The sequence below is a fragment of the Ornithorhynchus anatinus genome, chromosome 17, assembly GCF_004115215.2.
Source record: "Ornithorhynchus anatinus isolate Pmale09 chromosome 17, mOrnAna1.pri.v4, whole genome shotgun sequence".
Classification (NCBI taxonomy): domain Eukaryota; kingdom Metazoa; phylum Chordata; class Mammalia; order Monotremata; family Ornithorhynchidae; genus Ornithorhynchus; species Ornithorhynchus anatinus.
Window position 1 is genome coordinate 7,720,920 of NC_041744.1, and position 14,053 is coordinate 7,734,972.

Genomic DNA, 14,053 nt, shown 5'->3' on the forward strand with positions numbered 1-14,053 from the left:
CAATGAGGTTAAGTGATGTTTTTTCAGTATGTAGGAGCGGGAAGCAAATGGATAAAAAGGTTTATGTGGGAGCTCATGCAAACCTGCATCTCTACAGAAAGAACTCATATAACATGAGGAAATCTTATACTTAGGATGTATTTTGCTGCTCCAGAATTAAAAGTTAGCTTTTCAGTCCCAATGGGCTTTTAGGGTAATAATCTACCAACTACAGTAACAGAGATTGAGTTTTCCCATTTTAAAGTCTGTACAGTTATAATTTGTATCAGAATCTGAAAACTCAGAGTATATGGCAGGAACATGGTTATATCTAAAATTGGACTTGTCACTGTCTGGGGCTCTGTCTCAGATGCTGGGATCGATCAACTCGGGGGTGGTTCCATCTAGCAGGATTGTCTCAGAAGGTGAGGGTGGAAAAGATTTGTGAGTACTGCATCCCTCTCCCCAGCCTCCAACCCCTAAACCCACCTCACCGCAAATCTCTTCCTCCCACCTGCTATTGTCCTGTTCCCTACAGTAATGGAAATGGGAATGAAAATTTTCCTGAGAAGGTACCTGGCCTTTCCCCTCTCTCCCACCCACCCAGAGAGCCACCAGAGCCTTAACTCTGCCTCATCCAGATGGGGACCACTTGGTAGCTGGGGGTGGGAGGTAGTGACCGAGGGCCATCCAGCATCCACCTCACACTCTTCCACAAGCTGCCAACACAACCTTAACTCTATGTCTGGTGGCTAGTGCTATCAGGGCCTTTACAAACGTGCCATTTTTGGCCACGGTGAAAGCAGCAGCACCAAGAGAAGGAAATAGAGATTAACTCCAACCACTGCCTCCACTAGCTAACCAGTGGGGGATGGGGAGGCCTAAGAAGGTAAGTATCTCCATGTTTCAGGCTCCTTCTGCAGTTCTTTCCCCCTAGCTTTACTTCTCTCACGCCAGCACCAAATATGGGTCTTTGGGCCGGTAACTGATGAAGTAAAAAATTAGGACAATATTGATGAGCTTTATTTCCAGCTGGTTCTGTTCATTAGCTCCTCTCACAGAAGCTTTTCATCCTTTTCCAGGAGTGATTGATATAGAAAGGAATGAAATGGAAGAACTACCCATCTCTCACCACAGTTCAGAACAATAACTTCTTAGCCTCAGCCGTATTTTCCACTTTTGCTGTCAATGTCAGTGTCCACTGTGGGCAAACACTCAGAAACAAATGCCTCTCTGGCCCAATCAACATCCTTTTCTCCTTCAACTCCACAGCCACGTCCCTGTTCTACACTTTAGTCTACTGACACCTAGACCACAGTAATTTGCTTCCTAGTGGCCTTTCCACGTCCAAACGGTCACCTCCAATCAGTCCAATATGTTACAGCTAGAATCCCCTTTCACAATTCACCTCTTCTTGTCCTTTTCTCATCTTCATATTGAATTCTAATAAATCGTGTCTCAAAACAGGGCCTTCTACCAGTTCACCACAGCCTATATCACCTCTATCAACTAACTCCCTCTGTTCACTAATCTAACTGCTTTCATTTCAGTCAAGTAAATATCTTCACTTTCCTCAGTTCCTTTTCTATTCCTACCTCTGTGCCTTTTTTCAAGGTTTGCGTGGATGGGAATAACTGCCCTCTTCATATCCATTCAACATTTTCCTTCCCTCACACTCCCATCCTCTAGGATGCTCAGCAGCTTGAGAAGACCTTTTTAATATCCCTCCACCTCAGGTGCTGGGATTGCCAAAAAGAAACTAATAACAATAATAAGGGCATTTATTAAGCGCTTACTAAGTTACAAGCACTGTACTAAATGCTGGGGCAGATACAGGATAATCAGGTCCCTCAGTCTAAGTTGGAGAGAGAACAGTTATTGAATCCCCATTTTGTAGATGAGGGACTGAAGCAAAGGGAAGTGAAGTGACTTGCCTAAAGGTCACAGCAAGTACACAGCGAAGCGGGAATTAGAACCCAGATCCTCTGACTCTCAGGTTGGTGCTCGTCCCACTAAACCACACTGCTTCTCCAACTCTGTGTGGGAAAGGGGAAGGAGCTGCAGCTGTTCAACCCATGGTCTTTATTAGGGAGTCAGCTGAGGGAGGTCTTCCGGAGCACCTCAGGCCCTGTGGGGATCTGGAGCTCGTGGCAGGAGAACTACCTCAATTGACTACAGCACACATTTCTTGGAACTGTGCAAACGGGGGAACCCATGATTTAATATCAGCTGAGGAGTAAAACATGAGGGTAAAAGGAAGGAGTTGGTAAAATGGCAGGAAAAAGGAGAAAGGAAAGGAAAGAGAAAAAATGACATACTGGAAAGTGATGACAAAGTCATTATGAATAGGACATGAATTTCAATTTCCTTGGCCAAAAGCATAGCTACTGAACTGTTCTTTATTAAGAGCAAAATTTATCCACCAAATGGATGTCCTGATAATCACTTACATTTCCATAAATCCTGTTTTCACTGTGCATTTTCATTAGAACATTCCCTACCTGTAGTTTATTTTAATGACTGTGTCCCCCACTAGACTGCAAACTCCTTGAGGGCAGGAACTGCATGTAACAACTCTATTGCATTGCCCTCTCTCAAGTGCTTAGTACAGAGCTCTGCACACAGTAAGCACTCAGTATATACCATTAATAGATTGGTCGGTAATGGCAAACAAGCTATGTGACCCACGCCTACATAATGTCGCATGATTATCAGACCTATAAAATCCATTTAGGGGGTATTTGTCCTGTAATATACAGCAATCTCTAAAATAAACAGCAATGCCTTTCATAAATTTTAAATTAAATTAAAATTAACTTTAATTTCTAAGTGTAAATAGTGAAGGAGTTCCACAGTTCTTGTGGATCCATGTTTATTTTTCACTGTGTGTTACATGCTGATGCTCCCAATCAGCATTTCCGCTTTTCTTATTATTCAAAAATAGACCCTTTTGTGAGATCAATTTGGGGGAAATCAGCCCAGTATGTCCTGAAAGCTGTCTAGGGGTTGACGGGGTTTTCCACAGGTCACAGTGGGCCTTCATTAGACGCCTCCCTTAGCCCAAGTTTAGGGGTCTGCAGGGATTCAGTGCAGCTCATGGACTTCAGAGCCGGATGGACGCTCCTCCCTATATTTCAGCACATGCAGCCTCTGAGCGGCTGCTGCTGTGGGAGGCTGAGACCGCAACTTTTGGCTTCCCAGACTGTGCTGCAAGCCCAGCAGCCACCCTAACTATTGCTTGCACGCTGGGGGCCACTTGCCACACAGGAGGTCAGGCTTCTTGAGCCAGGCCCAGATCTGGGATTTCACTTCGAGTAGTCACAGGCTGCTCAAAAATCTTCTGGTTAATTAGGACAGCCAGCACAAATACTTGATGCCCTTTTCCTGCCCAGAAATGTTCCAAACGTTTTACAGGTACACAATATAATGACATCATCCAAAACCTCTTACGGAAATCTGCAGGGTCCTAAGTGTGCCAGATGATACCCCCAACCCCACCTTTTACTCCAGAGCCATTGAGCTCCCCTCCCAGGTCCCTATAAAAATGGAAACCATTTCTGAGCCACAGGACTTGAGGGGCAGGAGTCAGGGATTAAGGAGGCTGGGCACCAATACAAAAATATTGACTATAAAGACATGTGGTGCCTTAGCAATCCCAGACAGGAAAGAGTCCAGCTGAAAACTGGACTGTCCTGTACAAAACCAGATGAATGGCCATTCAATTTCCAGACTGGGTGAGGTTCTCCCAGACTTGGCATATAGGCCTCGGTCCACTGTGGTTAATTAGCTGGGATTTAATAGTAATAATATTTATTAAGCACTTACTACATGCAGGGCACTGCACTAAGCACTGGGAGAGAGTGCTCGGGTGGGGACGAGACACGGGTAATAAAAAATATGTTCTGGCTGGGCTTTCCACCTAGCTGCCCAAATTGCAAGGGTGGAGGGAGACCAACTGTGAGTCCTGCATTTCCTTCAGGCCTTATGGTCCCCAACACCACTCCTCTATCTTGATTGCCTTGTGGTGTGGGCCCTTCTCTGCCGATGAAAAATGGGTAAGTTGTGAGCTCAAATTGCTGAGCGTGGGTGCAGAAACAAGGACCCCAGTCAGCATTGCAGCATTTTAGTCCTCTGAAGCACCAGAGGACTTCTGGGGCAGGGGAAGGGATGTAAAGAGGTGTGAATGAGCAAGGACTTTAAAGAAAAGAGGTGGAGCCTAAAGTGTTTTTTGTGGGCAGAAGGAGGAAGAAAATGTCGCAAGTAAATCAGTGACACTAAATCACCTAACAAAGAGGATCCATGAAACAAAGTCAGTGAGCAAAAGGAGAACGGCTCCTCCACCCAGTCATTTTGAAACTCTCTGACTTCCTGCAAAGCTAATCCTTCGGGGTAGGTGAAGTTGAGGAGGAAACAGACGAGAGGCTGGCTCAAAATAAATGGTATCTCAAGGGCTAGGATCAAATTCATTTCTTTTTTTTTTTTGGCAATTGAAAGTGAAGGGAAGCTCCCTATCCTTTCCCTCTATATTTGTACCTTTGAGTTGAAGCTGTCCCAACCCATAATCTTTACTATGAAGTCAGCTGAGGGAGGTTCTCCTGAGCAATATATATTTTTTTCTGCCAGAGAGTTAAATATCATCGTAAAGTCACTGTCACTTAAAAAAATAGGATTGTGTCATTGTTTCCTGGGTTGTGGCAATCTGCAGTCCACCATCTCCAAATAATGGTGACCTAAGGGGATGGAGATTGTGGCTTCAAGACGGGTGGGTTTTTTTTGTTTTCCCCCTAAAATTAAGGTTGACTCTTGTGGAATTTCCCTCCTTGGTCAGTTTATCCCCAGGGATATTCACAGGGGTGGCATTTCTACATAGAAGCTTCTCAAGAATTACATTTAATTTTAGAAACAACCCATGGCAAGTCAAGATCCCTGCCTAACCCATTATGTATGTCATCAGCATGGCCTGATGGATATAGCACGGACCCAGGAGTTGGAAGGACCTGGGTTCTAATCCTGGCTCTGCCATTTATCTGCTGTGTGATCTTGGGCAAGTCATTTACCTTCTCTGAGCCTCAGTTACATCATCTGTAAAATGGGCACTAAGACTATTAATCCCCATGAGGTAATCAAGGCATAGAAAAATGAAGTGACTTGCACTAGGTCACTCAGCAGACAAGTGGCGGAGCCTAGATTAGAACCCAGGTCCTTTGACTCCCAGGCTCGTGCTCCTTCCACTAGGGCACATCGCTTCAAAAAACCCTAAGTAGAACCTAGGTCTTCTGATTCCCAGCAAATAATCACCTTTGAAATAACAACCCTTCAAATGTCAACTGCAAGAAATGGAGGGAGGGTTTCTACAACAAATGAAATTTGCAAGGTTCAGATGGGTTGGAGAAGAGGATGGGGAGAGAGTGAGATGCTTTTTTGTTCCCTACCCAAGATCCTTTTGCCTGGGGAACCCTCTCTTTTGCCTTTTGTTGCCTCACCTGCTGTCCAATCACATCCAAACCTTGGGCACCATCATCAACAGTGGTATTTATTGAGAGTTTACTGTGCGCAGAGGACAGTACTAAGTGTTTGGGGCCATACAATGCTACCGAGTTGGTAGAAATGTCCCCTGCCCACAATGACCTTACAGTCCAGACAGACCAGTGACTGTCCAGTCCTTCCCTTAGTGCTTGCAGAATATTTGGAAAAGTTGTCCTTTTGTGGACAATGACTGTTATGCCTTGCTCTTATCAATAGCAGTGTCTTCTATCTAGCTGGGTGGGCAACTCAGCTTTGAGAATTAGAAGCAACAACTTGAACTCCCTCCCTCCAAAATTAAATTAAAAGGGAGCATTAGTCACCTTGCTTTATGAAAAGCATCAGAGGTATGACAGAAGCAAGGAAAGAATAATTCACAGAACAAATTCATTAGATACTGGAATTCTAGAGTGTTAAACAGCCCTGTGTTTCTTAGTGGATGGATGTCAGAACCTCCTGCATTACAGACTCCATGCTTGTTATAGGAAAAATGATATTACATTTTGGAAGGGCAAACAGATTTGATTTTGCATATATTGGCCAACTTCTGCAATCAAAAAACCCTCTCAAAGTAGACAAGAAACTGGTAGTTGGTCATGCAAGTTGGAGATTTTAATTTGATAAATGGTACTGACATTTAGCGGCCAAGATTTTTAACAATATCATGGCATGATGCTGAACTCATTGGGTGTTCTTGCCTCTCCCCAGTGAGAAAGTCCCTGTCTCAATCAACTGTCCACAAGCAAGGAAATCTTTTGTTTTTTTTACTCACCGTCTCCCTCTCCCAGGCTCCACTCACCTCCATCCCACTCAGAGCCAGATTTTATTACTCTACATACTCTCACTAGGCCGGTCCTCTACTCTCCCCCCAAGTCATCTTTTTACACCTTGTTCTTTGCCGCCAGTCATGTCCCCATCCCTACTACTCTGGTATCAGGTGAGAGATGGGGTTAGTCCAGTGGGAAAGACTGCACTGGGAATGAGGAAAAACTGATTGAAAAAAATGAGTAGGCTGGATCAGGGATAGGGAGGGAAATGAGGGGGCAAGTGTTGAGCTAGGAAGGGGCAAATGGGAATGGAGTAGAGGAAATGGCAGATTAATTTTTGAAATTACTTTTCTGATGGCAGCTGGTAGTGATGGGACATTTCTCTCTGGAAGCAGCAGCTATACTCAGTAAATTGGCAGTTATGACATGAGTCCTGCAGTGAATTTGATTTTGCTTCATTTGGGCATGAGGTCCAGGGTGCTTTGGGTAATCTTCAAAGTTTTTTTCAGTAACCTGGGACTCTTTCAACAAAACTGGGATGCTTAGCAATTCCAGAAATTGTCACTGAATCAATCAAGCAATTTTTGTACTTGAATCAATCAAGTATTTTTGAGCATCTACTGTCTCAGAGCATCACCATAATGAGAAGCAGCATGGCCTAGTGGACAGAGCATGGACTGGGAGTCAGAAGGTCCTGGATTCTAATCATGACTCCACTTTTCTGTTGTATGACCTTGGGCAAGTCACTTAACTTCTCAGTGCCTGAGTTACCTCATTTGTTCTTTGTGTATTTATTAGTTACCTTTGCCTAGACCCTTGAGTTTGAGCTGTAGTTTTTTTCCCCCTCATGAAACATGAAAATCAAATCTCATCCATAGTTACCGTGAGGCTATCTGGGAATAATCTGGTGCCTTTTCTCCATTTGAGACTAAGACCATTCTAAGACTACCTCAGGCTAATGTCCTGGTGGCCCAAGCCTGAACATAAACCAAGTTTCCAAGCTTAATGAAGCATGATGCCAGAGCTGGTTCTGATCACTCCATCAATCAAGGGTATTTATTGAGCGCTTACTGTGTACAGAGCACTGTACTAAGCACTTGGGAAGAGTACAGCATTACAGAGTAGGTAGGCACATTCTCCACCCACAATGAGTTTACAGTCTAGAAAGATGATCCAAAAGCCTAGGCGAAAAATAGGAAAGCATCGAACCTATTCTGTTGGGTTCTTCACTGTTCTTCCTTAAGACTGTGAGCCCCATGTGGGCCAAGCACTCTATCCAACCTGATTAGCTTATATCTACCTCAGCGCTTAGAACAGTGCTTGACACACGGTAATCACTTAACAAATATCATCATCATTACTATCACTATTATTATTATTATAAGTACTTGGGAGAGGATAACAGAAGTAAAAAGCACACATTCCTTGCCCACAAGGAGCTCACAATCTAACTGTATAGCTAAAGAAAAGTGAGAGGATTAAGGGATTGGAAATGGGCATACCTAAAAATCCCAGCTTCAAACCCCAGCCATTTAATACTGTCATAAGTGATATAAAGTAGCAACCAAATATCTAGTTACCAAATTAAAATTTTAGGTACCAGACATCAATCAATATGGCAGGAGGCAGATGTACCCTCACCATCTTTTCCCCTTCTCTAAGAATTTGAAATGCCAAACATACCAATCAGGCCTTAGAATCTGAACTACACTGCCCACTTTTTCCCATCTAAAAAAAGCCAAAAACACAGTTCTCCAGAATAGTTTTCGTTTGTAATAAAGAAAAACATTTTTTCAATCAACTCCATTTGCATCTGCCCCCAATTTTTCTTGAGCAGAATGAGGCTTTTGCTTATAAATGAAAAGTATGAAAGACTCAACATAAAACATAACTTCCCAAAAAAAGGAAAAGTGTTTTATTTTGTATTTATGCACAACTGTAAAGGAAAATGCCAAGATTACCCTTCCATTTTTTTCAAACACAAATTTCTGAATGTTTCTAAAGTATTACATTCAAGATTGGGCGGTATTTTACAGGAGCTCAAATTTGATGCTTTACTTCTGGCAAAAACATGGAACTGGGTCTAGCTATAGATTATTGTTGGCACGCACTAACAGGGACTCTAGTAGTTCCCAGTGACTGCTATTTTGGGGAGAATTAGAACCTTGGTCACTATTAAGAAGCACTAGGAAGCTGAAAATTAAAGCACTGAAATCTCTGAGATCTAGATGAATTAGTTGGGGTTTTTTTCCACATTGCTCAACTCTCACAGGACTTGTTTGTTTCATTTGGCAATAAAAGACAAGTGAACATACCAAAAATTTATACCTCAATAGAACCTGTCAGAATTCTATGAAGAAGCTAATATAGAGAGTGTTTACTCCTAGGCTTTTCCATGAGGAAGAACAGTGAAGAACCCAACAGAATAGGTTCGATGCTTTCCTATTTTTCGCCTAGGCTTTTGGATCATCTTTCTAGACTGTAAACTCATTGTGGGTGGAGAATGTGCCTACCTACTCTGTAATGCTGTACTCTTCCCAAGTGCTTAGTACAGTGCTCTGTACACAGTAAGCGCTCAATAAATACCCTTGATTGATGGAGTGATCAGAACCAGCCCTGGCATCATGCTTCATTAAGCTTGGAAACTTGGTTTATGTTCAGGCTTGGGCCACCAGGACATTAGCCTGAGGTAGTCTTAGAATGGTCTTAGTCTCAAATGGAGAAAAGGCACCAGATTATTCCCAGATAGCCTCACGGTAACTATGGATGAGATTTGATTTTCATGTTTCATGAGGGGGAAAAAAACTACAGCTCAAACTCAAGGGTCTAGGCAAAGGTAACTAATAAATACACAAAGAACAAAAAGGAGAAGCATCTATGATCTATGGGAAAGAGACCTTTAAGGATTGGTCACTGATCTCCAGGGCCCCAATCCTGAATTTGGTCTGTGAATACTGAACCAGGAATCCCAAAGCCAACCACCAGATGGAGGTTGGTCACCTGAAATAGGAGCCATGGCGTCGGTATCACTAAATATAAAATATAGATGCTAGAGAAAGGCTACAATTTTGAGAGATCACATTGAGACAGAATCACTGCTTTGAAATACGTTTTTGGCTCCAAAGTGGAACCCAGGAGCAGGCTTCCCAGGGAGTTGGATGACCACTAACTAGCAGTTCTTTCTTTGGCCTGCTGATGTGGCTTCAGTTCAAAGAGTGAAAGAGTGAATTTGAAGGGCAGTAAAACAAGGGATGGAGCTAGAGCACAAGCAGGCTCCCTTCCTTGGAAAATCTCCAGAGTGCATAGTATTTTTTAACATCTTTGGTTCAGAGTGGCAGATTTTGCGAACAAACTTGGAATCTAGAAGGGAGTTCATGGTTTTCAAACAGAATTCAAACGAGACCTCTAATCTTAGCCGACCGGAACTCAAAACTCTATTATTTAATAAAACAAGCTCGGAGGCCCATTATTCCTCTCTCTCACTACTAACAACAGCAGCAAAGCAAGTTTTCTGGCAATAATGAAGGTCTCCAACCATTTTATTCAAAGTTAACTTGAGTCTGTTCTGTCATAAAGGAGAATGCCCAGATTCTCACTGCACCTTTGGTTAATAGCTAGAAGGAATAATAGGGGAAAAGGGTGAGAAAGGAAGGGGGCTGTGCCTGGGTTTTCATGTGGGTACAAAAATGGAAAAACAAAAAGCTGTCATCTGGTAATGGCTTCATTAAGAGTAAATGTGTATCCTTCCAAAAAGACAATATGGCCTTTAAAAAGGCCAGGATATGCTGTAACAAAGGACCACAGAGAAAGAACCTGGTTTGAGCTATAGCTTTTTCTATTTTTTGGATTATATAAATGAATAATGAATGAGGAAACAGAAAGAAACAGAAGTTCTAACTCTTCCCTCTTTCATCCCTAACCTTTCCCTCTATTAACCCATTTTGTACCTATCATCCATGAATTGATAATAATAATAATGTTGGTATTTGTTAAGTGCTTACTATGTGCACAGCACTGTTCTAAACGCTGGGGTAAATACAGGGTAATCAGGTTGTCCCACGTGAGGCTCACAGTCTTAATCCCCATTTTACAGATGAGGTAACTGAGGCACAGAGAAGTTAAGTGACCACAGCTGACAAGTCACACAGCTGACAAGTCGCAGAGCAGGGATTTGAACCCATGACCTCTGACTCCCAAGCCCATGTTCTTTCCACTGAGCCACGCTGCCCTCTTAGAATTGATCTAAACTCTCCTTAAACCTATAGTTCCTCTTTGGGGAAAAGGGGAAAATTCCTTCTTTGGGGAAAAGGTAACGAGAGACCATATACTGAGACATACTGAACATTTTTATAACATCGCTTATGTAATATGGTGCGGTAGTCACCTGACTATAAGAGTTTGAGAGAATCCACAATTTGGGCTGGATTCTTCTGGGAACAAGAAAAAAAGCATTTTAGCTCACATACCCTGTAGGAATCCCCCAAGCCTTAAAGAACTATGGCTGGATGGAATTTCAGTCTGAGCTCTGGATTTCCTAATTGCTATTGGATTAAGTTAGACCACTAAATGCCATTTTCACAGGCTTGGGCATTGTCTGCTAGGCAGGTGACAGAAACAGCTCCAACACTCAATGGGTTAATGGCCCTCGGTACTTCTCAGTAAGGCCTACCATTCCACTGTATATTTAAAGTGTATTGAATTAAAAATGTAGCATTTTACAGGCCACGGGTATATAATCATTCCCAAAGTGATAGGTAATTCCAAGGGCTGTGCTGAGCAATACCCAGTCATTATGTGTTCCTGCACAGCCCAAAGGAGCCACATTTACAAGATACAAAAAGGGCAGTAATTGCCAGGTAACCTGCTTCTTAGTTTGGGAGACAGAAATAACTATGTATCCCACAGGGCAGTTGTCCCTGATGTAGGACTCCCTGACTCCCGATGGAAACGGGCGTAGTTTCCTGCCCCTCATGTGAGGGCCAGGATGTGTGGAAGTCCAACTTTCTCCCGCTCCTCCAACTCAAGGGTGTTTTGACAACTCTAATGAAGCCCCTCCTGCCCTTTTTCCCTCTTCACAGACAAGGACGAGGGGCAGCCACTGAAGGATATAGTCCTCAATAAAGTATTGTTTTGAAAGAGAGTAGAGAGAGAGAGTCATCTTTCATGCAAGAGTGCCAAAATGTAAAGTGCCATGAATAGGGTGATTTGGAATGTTAAAAAAAAAAAATCTTTCTAGGTTGGGATTTTGAACCAGACTGTGGAAGAACAGTAGAAATAAGAGATGGGAAGCCATTTTTGAGCTGTAAAAATGCACAACACAATAATGATGATCAACCTGGCTCTAAACACCAACTAATTCATTTAACCTTTACTGTTCATTTATAAAACTGTTTTTAACTTGTTGAGCACATTTTTAAAAGCAACTATTTCTTTAACTGAGGTAATGCTTCAGTGATCAGACAGCTGCCTTTTCGATTGGGCTCCCCTAGAAAAAGAAAGCAGTTTTACCACGATATTAAGAGGAAAAAAATTGGGGTCGGGGGGGGGGGGGAAACGACACAAGATAATGCAGACAACAGTGTTTTGAGAGCGGCAGAAGATAGGCACCATAGACATATAGGGTCATAATAAAATAGGAGTAAATCTATAGTGAAAACACTACTACGAGGAAAGGCTGTGCAAATAAAAAAAATAAATTTTAGTTCAATCGATATTTATTGAGTGCTTACTGTGTGCAGAGCCCTGTACTAAGCGTTTGGGACAGTATAACAGCATAACAGACACATTCCCTGCCCACAGCCCTAAGAGAAGTATTTTTCTCCCCCAACCCCCTGCCCCTCTTGCCTTGAAGTCCTACCATCTGTGCTTTATTACACCATCTTTCAGATCAAAGCACAGCCTATTGCTGAAAACACCCTGTTGACACCAGACTGAACGGTAACAGACCCCCTGCCTGGGCAATGCGAGAAGGCACAGTCCTAGCCCACCCTCCAATATTAGCACCGACTGTCTTAGAGAGCAAGGCATTTTGTCTCCACAGCCTGGGCAGCCCACTCTACTTTGATTTCTCGGCAGGATTTTGCTTTTTTCTTACCTCACAGGTGCAGCAAAGCAGTATAGGAGAAGCACACTAGTTGAATGACAGTTCCACACAGCTACTAGTAATTGGGGCTCGTATACAGTCTTTCCTGTCCAAACTATGCTATAAAAATTAACTCATTAACTTTCAGAACACCCTCTCGAGGAAGAATGATAGTTACTATGCTCGCTTTGGCTGATGGACAGCTGTGGCTGAGAGAGAAGCTACTTTTTCAGGGTGTCAGAGAATGACAGCCTCCGCTTCAACAGCAAGTAGGAAACAGATGCACTCCCAACCTACCAGTAGCTTCTTCAGTATTTCAAGTGATAGAGAAAATTCATTGCAAGTCGTCAAATTACGGTCCACAGCACCAGCTAGTTTAGCAAGTTGGAGACTACAGCACAGATCCTGGAGTAAGAAAGCGAGTTCTGGACCAAATGTACCTCTTCTGCTGCTAGAACTAAGACACACCAGTCCCGCTCATAAATAAAAGCAATCAAGTACTTACTGCGGAATCCTTCCCTTCTTCATGTATTAAAACGAGAACTGCCTCTCTCTAGCTTCTGACATGTGTGAGCCAGACTGACGATTCAAGGGTTTAGAACTTCCCTGAGAGGAAAACCACATTGCAACGAGACACTGAAAGCTGCTTGAGCAATGATTCACATGAGGAAGCAAGTTGGCTTCACCAGCGCTTTGACATTCAGCACACAGAAACATTCGTTCTCCTCTTCTGGTTATCTTTCTCTCCTTCTCCCTCTTTCTGTCACACACAAACACACATATACATGCACGTTCAGGGAGAGGAAATAAAAGAATTCTATTCTCATCATGCTATTTCAAATTCATAAGCATTCAATCAAATTTGAACAAGACTCTAGATGTACAAAGGGTATGTTTTGTTTTGTTTTTTTAAAGAGCGGGCATGGTCGTTTCATGCTGATCTTTTCCTTTAGCCTCAAATAGAAGAGAATTCAAACTGTTACATCAGGTGGCATGATTAGCCCTAATCACAATCCGATCTTCTAAAATGTGCAGAAAACTTTGCAGAGGGCAAAAAAAAAAGGGTTCCAGTAGCTGATGCCATTTCCTGGAGACCAAATAGACACATTATGCCCTTTAAACTACACACTGTCTGTATCTGCCCAGGGCCAGATGTACTTTTTTGAAGAGATCATTCCACTGCAAATTACCTTTGGAAGCAGATCTTTGTGGGGCAAACTTAACTTTGAGTCTTCGGCTCTTCAATAGGGATGCAGCTGCAGACACAACTTTAGACTTTGAGGGCTGAATACCATCGGCTGTGCATCGGAGCCCTCCCCAGAAGTCCTGGGAGCAGGGGTCTTGAATTGGGGGCTTTTCCAACCTTCAGGCCCAGCAACGTATTCTGTTGCCATCTGGTGGGTGCTTCAAGGGAGACCCCCTTGGTCGAGGCTGCTAGTAGGGGGTCAGGAGCGGTGCTCTGGGGGCAGCCGGGAATCAGGCGAGCCCTTGTGAATCTGCGTGACCTCGGCCCAGAGCTTTCTGGGGGGATTGGGAGATCTGGAATAATATTATAGCAGTGCTGTTTCACTGGGACTCCAATTTCCTGTCTTTAGCTCTGCTATAAATTAGCCTGGCTGACACAAGCGGAGAGGACTGGAGGCAAAATGGAAACATTTACACTCAGGGAAGACGGACACTCTTCCTTCTCTCAGAGCAATTA

The 14,053-nt window shown here is 43.2% G+C and overlaps 1 protein-coding gene across 5 annotated transcripts in view; it reads right to left on the minus strand.

Annotated features, from left to right (window-relative positions):
* SPECC1 (sperm antigen with calponin homology and coiled-coil domains 1) overlaps positions 1-14,053 on the minus strand; it is a 198,095-nt gene that overhangs the window by 152,659 nt on the left and 31,383 nt on the right. For 2 of the 5 annotated variants that reach the window (XM_007672548.4, XM_029081729.1), the window contains exon 1: positions 12,857-12,929. The exons of 1 other annotated variant lie outside the window; for it this stretch is intronic. The gene's annotated coding sequence lies outside the window, so the exon portion shown is untranslated. Of the gene's footprint in view, positions 1-12,856; positions 12,930-14,053 lie in introns of those variants that run through there. 2 more of the 5 variants (XR_003765565.2, XM_007672552.4) reach the window with 2 other exon arrangements.